Genomic DNA, 14,394 nt, shown 5'->3' with positions numbered 1-14,394 from the left:
CTCCCCAGGATGACACAGGGGTAGAAAAGTCCTTGCGGATCCATTATTTGTTCATCTTTATGAACGTGAGTCTGTCTACATTCTCAGTGGACAGCCGCGTGTGCTTATCTGTCAGCACACCACCAGCAGCGCTGAACACACGTTCAGAGAGAACGCTGGCTGCAGGGCATGACAAGATCTCCAAGGCGTGAGTGGCGAGCTCCGGACATTTTTCCAGATTGGAAGCCCAAAATGAGCAAGGGTCCAGTGACACAGTCATAGCTTCGATGTTCACTTGGAGATACTCCTGTACCATCCTCTCTAGGCGTTGACTATGTGTCAGACTTCTTGTCTCTTGTGGCCTTGCAAAGGATGGTCTAAAAAAGTGGTGAAACGATTCCACAAAATTGCTGTTACCAGCAGATACTGTGTTACTGTTACGGTGTGAGTGATGAAGACTCAACAGTCCCACGGTTTACAAGTTAGAACTGTGAGATTCACTACGTGCACCACTGGTGTTTTGTGGAAAAGCACATGTAAGATTCTGCAACAGCCTCTGCTGATACTCCTGCATGTGTGAATCCCTTTCTATGGCAGGAATTATTTCGGCAAATTTACTTTTGTACCGGGGATCTAAGAGTGTGGCAACCCAGTAGTCGGCATTACTTCGAATTCTGACAATCCGAGGGTCATGTTGCAGGTAGTGCAGCAAGAAGGCACTCATGTGTCTTGCGCATCCAGGAGGACCAAGTCCTTGTTGTGTTGGTAGCGAGGTAAGAATCATGCTTCCTTCCTCTGCCCTCTCCCCCCAACCTCGCACAACAGAAATGTGATCAAGGTCTCCCTCATCTGATGAGTCTTCCATGCCCATCGCCAGTTCGTCCTCCACTTCTTCCTTGGCTCCTGCACCTTCCTCAACAGTTTGGCTGCTACCATGCGCCCTGGTTAATCCCTCTCCCCCACCCTCCCATGCCTGCAGCCTTGGTGCTGCCGACCGTCTGGACGTTGGAGATGTTATCCCTTCCGCATACGACTCCTCCTCTACTTCCTCCACCTCCTCTTGTCCCACCACCTGACTCTGAATTCTGTTTAACGTGTGCTCCAGCATGTAAATCACCAGAATAGTCATGCTGATAATGGCATCGTCGTCAGCACTAAACATCTTCGTCGCCATTTCAAAACTGTGCAGAAGGGTGTGTGGCACCCCTGAGGGTTCAGTCGCCACAGAGGTACTGCATCTCACCCAGAGGTGTGGTATCTCACCCTCAGGTAAGGAAGAAGTATGGCTCGGGACCCTAACACCTGCATCCAACACATACCCGCAGTGGGGGTAGGGCGAGATTGCTCCAAAGGGAGAGCACAGTCCCAGGTTCCTAGCTGGCGGGAGGGTCCTATGTAGTGGGTGTGGGTGGAGAAAGCAGCTTAGGGGAGCACATGACAGGGAGAGTATAAATAGGAAGCCATCTTAGAAAGAGCAAGCCAGTCAGAGGAGGAGAAGTGACAGGAGCAGAGGCTCTGCATGAGCTCTGCTCCGGAGGTGGGCCTAGCTTGGCAGGCCCAGGACTGAAGGAGAGAAGAGAGGAGTGGGAGCAGGAAGGCTCCAGGAACAGAAGGGACCCTAGGGGTACGGGCCGTGCAGAAGGCTACCCGTACGCCGGCTGCTACCAGGAGGTAGAGGGGTCAGGCCAGATAAGGGGAACCGGTCCCTCAACTAGCAGAGAAACAGCAAGGCTCAACTAGAAACCGGAGGCTGCAGCATTTCATGTACTGCAGGCTAAAGTCCACACCAGTCTCACTAAGAAGGTAGCCACATAGGACCCAGGGGATGGAACACACGTCGCCCGCCAAGGCCGAGGATACCGGATAGAAGTGTCACTGGGTGTGAGGTGCAGGGTGAAGGCCATAGAAAGGACACACAGAAGGGGGTCCTGCTAAGTACTCCGGAGCTATCTGGGGGTGGACTGAGCCCCTCACTGAGTACGCACAGCACGACGGGGGAGATTGCTCTGGTACCTGTAATCTGGACTGCAACAACTGTGAGTAAAGATCTTGGGACTGCATCACACGGACTCTGTGTTCATTACTGACTCCCTGCACTACAACCACCATCATCCACCCACACTGCCCTGAAGCTACACTCTTCCTGTGGGGAGTAATAATACCATTGCTGCAAAACCACTGGCTTCAGAGGACTGTTCTGCAGCGGCGGCCCTTTTGGCCGCACTCCACAGGTGGCGTAGTCGGATATTATAAAACCCATATATACAAATTACCCTTGGATTGACCGCCCTGGGTCACGGACCGGGTTGCCGCCACAGTGACTACAACCCCCAGCGTCTACCGGCCCGGCTCTGGGTACCCCACGGCCCAGGGGGCACGTCAACTTCATAGGTCCCTGATCTGAGACCACTCCTGCAGCGTGATTTGCCCCACCTCTGGATCTCGTTGGCCCAGGCTATACGTCAGAACGTATTGCACCAGGGCTTGTCGGTGCTCCCACAGTCGCTGAAACATGTGCAGAGTTGAATTCCACCGTGTCGGCACATCGCATTTCAGCCGGTGAACTGGCAGGCCCAACGACTTCTGTAGAGATGTAAGTCGTTGAGCTGCGGGATGCGAACGGCAGAAGTGAGCACACAGCGACCGTGCCCTCTGCAGAAGGCCACCTAGTCCGGGATAGTGGGCTAAAAATTGCTGGACAACCAGGTTCAATACGTGAGCCATACAAGGCACATGTGTGACATTGCCCCGGCTAAGGGCCGCACCCAGGTTTCAGCATTGTCGCACACGGCCTTCCCTGGTTGCAGGTCCAGTGGAGACAACCATTCATGAAACTGGGTCTCCAGAGCTGACCACAACTTCTCAGCTGTGTGACTCACATTTCCCAGACATTTCAAAGTAAACACCGCCTGATGCCGTTGAGCCCTGCTGCCAGCATAGTAAGGAGGTGTGCAGGATTCATTCTGCGCAGTTAGAAAGCGGGTGGCATTACCAGACAGGCTTTGGGTGCAGGTGGAGGACAGAGAGGAGGTTGAGGAGGCAGAAGCAGTGGAGGAACTTCTAGATAAAGAGGATTGACGTACAACTCGTGGGGACGGCAAGACTTGGACAGCAGCCCCTTGTACTGCTGTCACCATAGTTAGCCAGTGCCCAGTCAGCGACATGTAACGCCCCTGTCCATGCCTACTCACCCAATTGTCTGTGGTGAAATGCACCCTGTCACACACAGAGTTTCTCAAAGAAGCGGTGATGTTGTGTGCGACATGCTGGTGGAGCGCAGGCACACCTTTCTTTGAGAAGTAGTGCCGACTGGGCATCTAGTACTGGGGCACTGCGACGGACATAAGGTCTCGAAAATCCTCTGTGTCCACCAGGCGGAAAGGCAGCATTTATGTAGCCAACAGCTTGTAGATGGTGAAATTTAGCCTCTTTGCTTTCTCATGGCTAGGAGGAAATAGTCTTTTACTAGTCCACATCTGAGGGACCGAGGGCTGGCTGTTGTGCTTAGACGGGGTTGAGTAGGGTGTCCCCGGCAAACTGTCGGTCTGTGAGGAAGATGCAGGCGGACATGTTAGGTTGCCTTGATCCAAAGGTGGTGCTCTCGATGTCGGAGAGCGCTCAACACCAGCTGGTATTTCCACTTCCAAATGAAATGATGACCTGCCAATCACTCTGGCTGTTGCGGGTAAAGAGGTGGCAGGTCTGCGTCCAAAAACATGTGTGACTGCTGTGCCCCCAGTCACAGAGGATGAAGAGGCCGCGGATGCACAAGATGGGGCAGACGGTGGTTGGTCCGGCCCGCTAGGCCGCATTGTAGCACAGTGAGCTTCCCACTGCAACTTATGCTTCATATCCATGTGACGGTTCATGCATGAAGTACTCAAACTATGGATTTTTTGCCCTCTACTTAGCTTTTGGTGACAAATATTACAGATAACACGAGTTGGGTCATCCTTATCGATCTGAAAAAATGCCCAGGCTATGCAAGGCTTAGAGCCCATGCGACCTGAAGAGCCACTACGACTTGTGGTCAGAGGCAGAGTTGTGGTTGAGGATGCAGTTGTTTATGTGCCTCCAGTACTCCTTCTCTGTCCAGGAAGGCGCAACCTAACCTAGTCGTCAATAGCACTGTGACGCCCAGCTGCGTTTGGTATCACAGATCCTAGAAGAGTGCATTGATGGAATCCTCCACAAGAGGCCCCCATAAACATTCACACATCTCCACCTTCCACCTCAGACCAGCAGATGGAGCCCGTTAGGGATATAAATAGGGAAGGTGGAGCTAGGCAGTTCAGTTCCTCTGAAGAATTCCTGCAGTAGAAAAGCCTAAGAGAGGTCAGTCTGCAGTTGAGCTCAGTCTAGTCTAGAGAACTCAGTTAATAGTTCAGCAGTGGAGCACGAGGCTCCTGTTAGCTAGATTCAGGGAGTCCAGTTAGAGCTTAAGGTGTGCTGGCGCCATAAGATTGGTGAAGCGCGGCAAGTTGCCGTTAGTGTGTATAGCCTAGTGAGGGCCCGAGTAGGCCAAAGGCGAGTGGAGAGTTAGTACATAGGGGGCAGAGGAGCTTAACCAGGTGACCCCGAAGCATTTACCGGACACTGGATCCGAGCTTACCGGGATCTCTATGACCCAGTAAGGCATAACCGGAATCCCTGGAGAACTACAAGTCCCAGGATCGCTAAGGTGCTGATACATAACAGAGCCAGGAGACGCTTAGGCCCCGCATACTGGGAGCGTGATCTCCAAGACAAGGCCCTACCACAAGGTCAGCCAGTGCAGGACAGAGACAAAGTTAGGCCTAGCTCCAGGCAGGTCAGAAACTTACTACGCAGAGGCAAGAAACAGGAGGCCCTACACCCGCTCATTGGCGAGGATCCTGATATGCACCCTTCACCCTACAGTGCTCCGGGATGTGCCTGAATTTGCACCAGTAAAAGGTACTGAAGTGACTACCGTGTCCGTTCCCATTCTTGCCTGACCCAGCTGGGTCTCGCCTGTCCTGCATTCCCCCTGCATACGCTTTTCTGAGGCCTAACTCCACCTGTGGGGAGCTATACCATCGAGCTGCCTTATCACCGGCCTCAGTGGACTACTGCAGCGCTGGTGCGTCTCACCAGATACCACAGGTGGCGTCACGAACACTTATAAAATTAACAATTATCCACCCTTTTAAAGACTGACCCCAGGGTACGGGCCCGGGAGCCGACCACCGCTACATCCCAAAGGCCAGGCAAAGGCCCGGATACCGTCAAATCCTGCTCCACCTCCTCTGCTGACCTCATTGACTTGCTGACTGTGGGTTGACAGTAAGTGGGATCTCCAACCTCGTCATCATCACCCTGTGTGTTCTCACACCCGTCGTCCTCAGAGCCAACCTCTTCCTGCCATGACCGAAAAGTCAAGTTGTCGCTCCAATCGGGTATTTGAGTCTCATCATCGTCTTCATCATTGTCTCCACCAACAGGAGTTACAGTTTGGGAACGAGGATCTACATTATGCTCAGAACCTTCTTCATCTGGTCCTGGATCCGACTCATAAAGATTCTGGGCATCAGTGCAGACATTTCCTCATCTGGATTCACAGAAGCTCTGGAGCCGACCTCTGATTCCCAGGCTATAGTATGAGTAAACAGCTCTGCAGACTCAACCATCTGTTCTACCCCATACTCAGACGGGTTGCTGGAGACTTGGGAGCTGTGAGGAAGCAAGTGCGATTGGTGTGACACCTCTGAGGACTGGAGTATTTGTGATGTTGAAGTTGAGGTGGAGGAGAGCCCACTTAAAGGAGCACTTGATATCCATTGAAGCACCTGCTGTTTTTGTGCCTCATCTGGAATTTGTAGCGATTGGTGTGGCCGTAAGAAAGTGATCTTATCACATTGTCCGCTAAAAGAAGTAGACATCTTAGTTTGGCTGGAAGATGGTCTTTCTTCTGCAGATGTTACTGTTGCTTTAACACCTACCCCACGGACACAACCTTTTTTTCCATTCCCAACACGCCTATTCCCCTTTCCACCAGCAGCAGGCCTTTTCCACTCATTTTGGTGGTTAACTAATTGACAACTCTGGAGTTGTTTGCACAAAAACAATGGATGGGAACCGAGCAGAGCTGAGTGGCCAAACTGTGGTATTAGCCCAAAAGTATTGGCTGGGTTAGATGCAGATAAAAATAATTTTGAATTTGCAACCTGGTGGAGGTTAGTATAGATGGACTAATAGAACAAGTCCCACACACTGCTACAAGCCGAAGCCCAAATATTTTTTCAGAGCTAGATGCAGATAAAAATTATTTTGAATTTGCAACTGGTGGAGGTTAGTATAGATGGACTAATAGACCAAGTCCCACACACTGCTACAAGCCGAAGCCCAAATATTTTTTCAGAGCTAGATGCAGATAAAAATGATTTTGAATTTGCAACCTGGTGGAGGTTAGTATAGATGGACTAATAGAACAAGTCCCACACACTGCTACAAGCCGAAGCCCAAATATTTTTTCAGAGCTAGATGCAGATAAAAATTATTTTGAATTTGCAACTGGTGGAGGTTAGTATAGATGGACTAATAGAACAAGTCCCACACACTGCTACAAGCCGAAGCCCAAATATTTTTTCAGAGCTAGATGCAGATAAAAATTATTTTCAATTTGCAACCTGGTGGAGGTTAGTATAGATGGACTAATAGAACAAGTTCCACACACTGCTGCAAGCCGAAGCCCAAATATTTTTTCAGAGCTAGATACAGATAAAAATTATTTTGAATTTGCAACCTGGTGGAGGTTAGTATAGATGGACTAATAGAACAATTCCCACACACTGCTACAAGCCAAAGCCCAAATATTTTTTCAGAGCTAGATGCAGATAAAAATTATTTTGAATTTGCAACCTGGTGGAGGTTAGTATAGATGGACTAATAAAATGATGCTATGCCCAAAAGGTTTTACTTCACTAGGTGCAGTAAAAAAAATTTGTATTCTATACACAGGTGGTGTAGCTTGCAACACAGATAGGCTACTCCACTGACTAACACACACTCCAAGAGGCCAAAAAGGATTTGCTTTGCTAGATTTAGCCAAATGCTGTGAAAAAAACTTGCACAGCACTAGCACAGACCTGCCTGGCAAAAAAGTGATAGGAACTGATGTAACCTAGCCCTCAAAAGGACTGCAATTACAATTAGTCTTTACTCCCAACCTATCTATTTAAGAGCACAGACCTGCCTGATAAAAGTGATAGGAACTGATGTAACTTAGCCCTCAAAAGGACTGCAATTACAATTAGTCTTTACTCCCAACCTATCTATTTAAGAGCACAGACCTGCCTGATAAAAGTCGTAGAAAATGATGTAACGTAGTCCTCAAAAGGACTGCAATCACAACTATTCCCTACTCCCAAGCTATCTGTAGATTTGTGCGAAAATTGGCTTGAAATTAACACTGAAAGTATAGCGCACACAGCAACAGCGGTGCTGTCTAACACACAGCTGCAGCAGTGAGAAAATGGTGGCGACGAGGAAAATGGCTGGGTCTTATAGGGCAAGGACATGTGACATACACTGCCAATGACTCCTGCCTTTGCTTGTGTGAAAAAAAGCAGTTCGCTCCGTGTGTGCGCTGCTGATAGGCTGACAGATTGCACCTCCCCACTGTAAATGCGGGAAAGAGAAAAAAAAATGGAGATCTTCATTATTTATGCAGAGATCCATCCCTGCCCCTCCCCCCGCCCCGCTGTACACTCAAACTGCGTATTAACATTAATTTTCAGCATTACTGAGAAAAATCCAGTTATGATTTTGGTGCACGAACAGTTATCGAACATAACTTCGAACAGCCGAATTTTTTTCAAATTGTTCGTGTTCGCCGAACGGCTCGAACACCGCCCAAAACAGCTCGAATTTGAGATTGGTGAACAGTTCGAGTCAAACACCGCTCATCTCTAGCTATAAGCCACCTAGTCCTTTAGTGGTAGTGTAATTAATCTGTTTTCAGAGTAAAAAAAAATATATTTTTTCTGTTGCTAGGCAGACTGCAAAAAATTTTTTTTTCTGTCACAAACGTGATAGTCTGCCATAAGCTAATCCTTTTGTGGAGGTGAAATTCAGCTGTATGCTGAGCTTATGCAGAGTGCAAAAAATCTATTTTTTGCTGTGACTAACGTGATACAGCAGGCTAAATCTGAGTTTGAAATATCTTGGAGCATATATTTTATGTTATATAGGCCTCATCCACAGTAAAAAATATTTCTGTTCTTAATGTTATACACCAGGGGACATCTCAGTTTGAAATAGTTTGGAGAACATCTCGTATGTCATACAGGCCTCATCCACACTAAAAAAATACTTTCTTTTGTTCCTAACGTTATACAGCAGGGGACATCTCAGTTTGACATTATTCGTAGCATATCTCCTATATTATACAGGCCTCGTCCACACTAAAAAAATACTTTCTTCTGTTCCTAACGTTATACAGCAGGGGACATTTGAGTATGAAATAGTTTGAAGAATATCTCGTATGTTACACAGGCCTCATCCACACTAAAAAATACTTTCTTCTGTTCCTAACGTTATACAGCAGGGGACATCTCAGTTTGAAGTAGTTTGGAGAATATCTTGCATGTTATACAGGCCTCATCCACATTAAAAAATATTTTCTTCTGTTATTAATGTGATACAGTAGGGGACATCTCAGTTTGAAATTGTTTGCAGCATATCTCCAATGTTATACAGGCCTCATCCACACAAAAAAAATATTATCTTCTGTTACTAACTAGTGATAAGCGAGCACTAAAATGCTCGGGTGCTCGAAGCTCGGGTCAAGCACATTGGAATACTCGGGTGCTCGACTCGAGCAACGAGCCCAATGTAAGTCAATGGGAAACTCGAGCATTTTTCTGCTGGTCCCCCCCCCCCCCCCCCGGCGGTCTGCAAAAGGTCAAAAATTGCCCAAATCGATGGGGACAGTGCTCAATTAAACGTCAGGCAGGCAGAATATATAGGCAGACACGGTATATAGGAGGGTGCATGAAAAACATAGCAGGGCACTTGGAACACACTAGTGCCCTCCGATTTTCATGCACCCATCTCTTTAAAAAAGCCGGCCGGCAATTCATCAGCGGCATACACCGGTACCCGACAATTTAGAACAGAAAGAATAGAGCATCACACATAGATTAGATAGATATTATATATGTGACTGACATGTTTCTAAGTACAGTGACAGTGTTGGTTACTGTACTTGTTATTTAGTGTTAAAATAAAGGATTTATTAAAAAAAAAAAAATAATAGTGTTTTTGTCTCTTTAAAAAATCCGGCAGGCAATTCCTCAGCGGCATATATCGCTACCTGACAATTTAGAACAGAAAGAATAGAGCATCACACATAGATTAGATAGATAGAAACATGTCAGTCACATATATAATAAGTACAGTGACAGTGTTGGCTACTGTACTTGTCATTTAGTGTTAAAATAAAGGATTTATTAAAAAAAAATTGGCATAGGGTTCCCTGTAATTTTAGTCTCTAGCGGAGGTTAAGCAGATGGCTGGGGCAGATGTTTGAAGCCTAGGAAGGGGGTAATACCCACGGAGCTTCCCAGCCAGCTACTAATATCAGCCCCCAGCTGAATACCTAGCCTTTACTAGCTATTAAAATGGGGGACCCAAAAAAAAAATGACATGGGGTCCCCCCTATTTTAATAGCTAGCAAAGGCTAGGCAGACAGCTGGGGGCTGATATTAATAGCCCAGGAAGGGTGCCATGAATATTGGCCCCCTCACAGGCTAGAAACACCAGCCGTCAGCCATCCCAGAAGTGGAGCATCCAAAGGATGCGCCAGTTCTGGCAATTAGCCTCGCTCTTCCCACTGCCCTGTAGCGGTGGCAGTGGGGTAATAGGGTTGGGGTTGATGTCAGCTTATAATGCAAGCTGACATCAAGCCCAGGTTAGTAATGGAGAGGCGTCTATAAGACACCCCCATTACTAACCCCATAGTCAAAGTTAAAAAAACACAAACACACAGAATAAAGTCCTTTAATTGAAATAAAGACACATTCCTTTACTGTTCTAAATTAAACCCTGCTTACCGTATTGCCCATTCCAGCTGAAGCCAATGTCTTCTGCAATAAAAGTAAAATAATAAACCAACCTCTTCCTTACCTTTCCATGGTTCCCAGGACAGCTTCAGCTCTGCTACATTGACATGACAGGCAGGATCGTAGCAGAACGCTGCCATCCATCTTGCCATGCCACAGACACTGAGAAGCTCCTCAGTGAAGCTCCTCAGTGTCTCGCTGTGACGGCATCCAAATGAGACGAGTTCATGTCCAATGAACTCAGCTCACCTCATGCACGTCACTGACAGCGTGGGAGAATTCTCCTGCGCTCAGCGCTTGAGCAGGAGAATTCTCCCACGCTGGGATGGCATTGAGATGACAGGCTTGATCGCAGCTGAGCGCTGCCATCCAGCATGCCATCCTTCATAGACACTGCAGAGCGCAGGCATGCTTGCACTCTGCAGTGTCTCTGAAGGATGACAAGCTGGATGGCAGTGCTCAGCTGCGATCCAGCCTGTCATCAGAATGCCATTCCAGCGTGGGAGAATTCTCCTGCTCAAGCGCTGAGCACAGGAGAATTCTCCCACAAGGGAAGGCATTGAGATGACAGGCTGGATCGCAGCTGAACGCTGCCATCCAGCATGCCATCCTTCATAGACACTGCAGAGCGCAGGCATGCTTGCGCTCTGCAATGCCTCTGAAGGATGACAAGCTGGATGGCAGTGCTCAGCTGCGATCCAGCCTGTCATCTCAATGTCATCCCAGCATGGGAGAATTCTCCTGCTCAAGCGCTGAGCGCAGGAGAATTCTCCCACGCTGTCAGTGACGTGCATGAGGTGAGCTGAGTTGATTGGACATGAACTCGGCTCATCCGGATGCCATCACAATCAGACACTGAGGACCTTGACTGAGGAGCTTCTCAGTGTCTGCGGCATGGCAAGATGGATGGCAGCATTCTGCTACGATCCAGCCTGTCATGTCAATGTAGCAGAGCTGAAGCAGTCCTGGGAGCCATGGAAAGGTAAGGATGAGGTTGGTTTATTATTTTACTTTTATTGCAGAAGACATTGGCTTCAGCTGGAATGGGCAATACGGTAAGTAGGGTTTAATTTAGAACATTAAAGGAATGTGTCTTTATTTCAATTAAAGGACTTTATTCTGGGTGTTAGTGTTTTTTTTAACTTTGACTATGGGGTTAGTAATGGGGGTGTCTTATAGTCGCCTCTCCATTACTAACCTGGGCTTGATGTCAGCTGGCATTATAAGCTGACATCAACCCCAACCCTATTACCCCACTGCCACCGCTACAGGGAAGAGCGAGGCTAAGTGCCAGAATTGGCGCATCCTATGGATGCTCCATTTCTGGGGCGGCTGACGGCTGGTGTTTCTAGCCTGGGAGGGGGCCAATATTCATGGCACCCTTCCTGGGCTATTAATATCAGCCCCCAGCTGTCTGAATAGCCTTTGCTAGCTATTAAAATAGGGGGGGACCCCACGTCACTTTTTTTTGGGGTCCCCCATTTTAATTGCAAATAAAGGCTAGGTATTCAGCTGGGGACTGATATTAGTAGTCTGGGAAGTTCCGTGGGTATTACCCCCTTCCCAGGCTTCAAACATCAGCCCCAGCAGTCTGCTTAACCTCCGCTAGGGACTAAAATTACGGGGAACCCCACGCCAATTTTCTTTTAAATAAATCCTTTATTTTAACACTAAATGACAAGTACAGTAAGCAACACTGTCACTGTACTTATTATACATGTGGCTGACATGTTTCTATCTATCTAATCTATGTGTGATGCCCCATTCTTTCTGTTCTAAATTGTTGGGTACCGAGGTATGCCGCTGATGAATTGCCGGCCGGCTTTTTTAAAGAGACGGATGCATGAAAACACTATTATTTTTTTTTTTTAATAAATCCTTTATTTTAACACTAAATAACAAGTATAGTAACCAACACTGTCACTGTACTTATTATATATGTGACTGACATGTTTCTATCTATCTAATCTATGTGTGATGCTCTATTCTTTCTGTTCTAAATTGTCGGGTACCGGTGTATGCCGCTGCTGAATTGCCGGCTTTTCATGTTTCACTGTGAGCACTGTTCCCATCGATATAGGCAATCACTGTAATGCCTCAACCACCATGGCTGTGACATTACAGTGAGTGGCAGACAATCCCTGCATGATTGGTGCTCTAAAGAGTGCCAAACATGCAGGACGGGGACTCGAGCTCCCGCCCAAGCATCTCCAAAGTACTCGGCGAGCTCCGAGCATCTCGAGTACTGAGATGCTCGGGCGAGTACCGAGCCATAGCGAGCATGCTCACTCATCACTATTACTAACGTGAGACAGTAGGGGACATCTCAGTTTGAAACTGCTCCTAGCATATCTCCTATGTTATGCAGCCCTCATCCACACTAAAAAAATACGTTCTTCTGTTCCTAATGTTATACAGCCGGGGACATCTCAGTTTTAAATAATTTGGAGAATATCTCCTATGTTATACAGGCCTCATCCACACTAAAAAATACTTTCTTCTGTTCCTAATGTTATATAGCAGGGGAAATCTCAGTTTGAAATAGTTCTGAGAATATCTCTTATGTTATGCAGGCCTCATCCTCACCAAAAATATACTTTCTTCTGCTAAAGTTATACCGCAAGCCATATCTTACTTTGTCATTTAGTGCCGCTGAAATTCAGCTGTGTGCAGAGCTGTTGCAGATGAAAAAATCTAATTTTGTTTTGCTAATAGCATGCTCCTACCACACTATTTGAGCAACATGAGTGGGGAAAAGAGAGGTTGTGGTGGAAGGGGGAATAGGCTTGGTGTTCAACGTATATGTGGGGTAGGTGGTAATGCTAGTGAAAGCACTAATGAACATCATCATGTCCTATCCGAACACAACTGAAAATTTCTGTTAGTGAATGGGCCACTCCACTCCCTTTCTTTGGCAGCCACACAGCGATATCCCTTGTTGATAAGGGCCAGAAAGAGCAGGTGCTCCAGTGGATGGCAAGTGTTGCTTCAAGTGGCTTCTCCTCTTCTTCCTCCACCTCAACACCACACCCAGTACAGCCCACAGAGGTGGCACCCCAATTACCCATGCTTCCCCCCGCGTCACACCTGTCCAACTGCCCAACTGACTGTAGTGAACCACAGATGAGTGAGTCTGTAGAACTGTTCACCCATTCTATACCATGGACATCGAAGTGTACTCCAAACATTCACAGAGTCAAGAAGAGGAGGAAAGCATCTGCACCGACGCCCAAAATTTTTTTACTTTGGATTCAGGGCAGGACGAAGTAGGGTCCGAGCAGGTTCCTGACCCTCGTCACCAGACGTTAAGCACCGGGGAGGGAGGTGATCCCAATGAGACTTAGATACCTGAGGTTCATGTGGACTGTACTGTGCTATTAAGGCAACAAGAAGAGAAGCGTCACTCTGAGGGCGAGGAATGGGACAACACATTGGATGATGATGAGGTTGCAGATCCTACTTGGTGTGAACCCAGAGTCACGCAGCCGAGTAGCTCATCTGAGGAGGTGGGGGAGGAAGATGAGGAGGTTACGTTTCGCCCTACTGCGCAGACACAGAGTGACAACTGTGGCTGTGACCAGCAGTGGTCGTGGGTCTGCAGCTCGCAGGAACGGCAAAGGTTGCCTAGCCTGGGCCTTTTTTGTCACTGCAAAGGCTGAGCCAACTTACGTTATCTGCAAACTGTGCAATATAAAACTCAGTAGAAGGAAAAAGCGAAATAATTTGACTTCACATGCGCAATCAACATACGTTACACTGGCAATCTTACTGCACTGCACTGCACTGAAATGCGTACCAGCGGACCTCAACAACCATCAGCTGCCCATCAACAGCATCAGCTGCTTCTTCCTCCTGCTCTGTTATTGTGCCAAGTATTGTCACACAGGTCTTCCACCGCAGAACCTTCGGTTCTCTATCCGCTCCAGTCAACCTGAGTGTGAGCCCGTCAGCTGTAACAGAAGCGGACATACCTGCTGTGTTTGTTTTACCGAGCACACCAAATGTTTCTCAATCCACCATAACATCTCCACCTGCACTTCACTCACGGTCCAGCAGTTTGTCCAGTTCACCGTACTCCACCCTCTCTCAGCACTGCAGCCAGCCCTCGGTCCCACAGTTGTGGTCACGAAAAGATTGTTTCTTCTACACATAACAAATCTAAGAGGCTTTCTCCAATCTGTTGGCCAGGGAAATGGTTAGGCACTAATTTTTCTAATTGTTGTGAACACTCCTGAGTGTGTTTCCATCTGCTCGGTTGGCTGTAGTGGAAGAGGTGTCGGTCCCCATTATAATACATATACTCTATTTAAATTAATTGCTTGGTGCAGATATT

The sequence above is a fragment of the Phyllobates terribilis genome, unplaced genomic scaffold, assembly GCF_046119375.1.
Source record: "Phyllobates terribilis strain yellow unplaced genomic scaffold, ASM4611937v1 Scaffold_11__3_contigs__length_659146591, whole genome shotgun sequence".
NCBI classification, from domain to species: Eukaryota; Metazoa; Chordata; class Amphibia; order Anura; family Dendrobatidae; genus Phyllobates; species Phyllobates terribilis.
The sequence above is the reverse complement of the archived record's forward strand: the minus strand, read 5'-3'. Positions refer to the sequence as shown.